The sequence below is a fragment of the Morone saxatilis genome, unplaced genomic scaffold, assembly GCF_004916995.1.
Source record: "Morone saxatilis isolate NCDOM2014 unplaced genomic scaffold, NCSU_SB_2.0 Contig20, whole genome shotgun sequence".
NCBI classification, from domain to species: domain Eukaryota; kingdom Metazoa; phylum Chordata; class Actinopteri; family Moronidae; genus Morone; species Morone saxatilis.
The window spans coordinates 23,337,550-23,338,880 of NW_023339763.1; positions in this window are offsets into that span (position 1 = coordinate 23,337,550).

A 1,331-nucleotide genomic window follows, 5' to 3' on the forward strand; every position below is an offset into this window, starting at 1 on the left:
GGGGGGGGGGGTGAGTCGAGGTGGGGGAGAAAAAGAGAGAGGGAAAAGAGAGGAGATGCATTTTTGTGCTGGACTGAAAGACCAGTGGATTTTTTTTCCTTTTCTTGATGCGGCGTTTGGATTAAAAAAAAAATGTCGGTAATGTTGAGATGCAGGTATAATAGGATGTGTTGCATTTTGCGGCGGATGCTTTTGTGCGGAAGGTTGTAATTTAGTGTCTAATAGCGGTAATAGTGAGCGGATCGGACGGAGTGAGCGCATAGCTGCAGGAAGCTGGCGTTTTATTTCCACACGGCTTTGTCAATTAGCGCCGGAACGCCACAGCGCATTCTGATTGTTTGCGAATTTGCAGCAAATATCTGAGCGTGTAAATATTCTGTGCAAAAATTACAACAGCAAAAAAACCAAACCAAAAAAAAAAAAAACCAGACTAACAAAAAGCAAACCCTATTGTGTTGTCTTTTCACTGCTACTGCTGCTGTTTTCCTCATGTTGAAGTTACCTGGTGTGTTCTATTCCAGTAAAAAAGCTTTTATGCTGACCGGCAAAGTTGGTGTGTTTGTAAGGAAAACGTATTTTCAACGTAAAATTAATTTGCATCAAATCGTTAATTCAGCATTTTTTTGTAAATAATACATTTCATTCTATAGTTTAGTCTAGTAGCCTACTGTGTGTGTGTGTGTGTATTTTTGTTCGTTTGTGACAAAAATAAACCACAGCATAGCCACTAACGTCAAGCTGAAGAAAATATATATTGCCTGTAGTTGAAATTTAGCTTTTTTTATTAATCATTTAAGCCAGGTTTTGGTGTCAATGTATTATTTATATGTTTGCAGTTTATGAGCAGCAGTTTTTCAAAGTAAAACAACAGTTTTTTATTTATTCCAGAAAAACTTTAAGCAAAACACTGCTATTTTCCTCACAAGTCTGTATTTTAAAAGGCCAAACAGGGGGTCTCATTCATTTTTGCATTTCTCTGTGAATTCATCTTTGATCGAAGTGTTCAGACTACCTGTATCTCAGTGAGCTCTAATGTTTACTCTCAGCCTGCCCTGCAAACCCTCTCAGGACTGAACACTGGCCTTCTTTGTGTGCCGCTCGCCACTTTCTACTTCAGATGACTAGTTTATTCCACAATTGCTTGAACCCGTAGGAGACATTTGACTGTGTGCATGAAATGCCGTCAGTGCGATTTGATGGGGAGCCCATGTCTCTCAGACAGCTCGTCTCAAACTCTGGGGGCCCTGTTTGATTGGATTTGAATGATCTCGCAGTTTTAAAAAAGGAGTAGATTCGCAGGTCGTTCTCTGTGTTTTGGTAGTTTTTTGCGA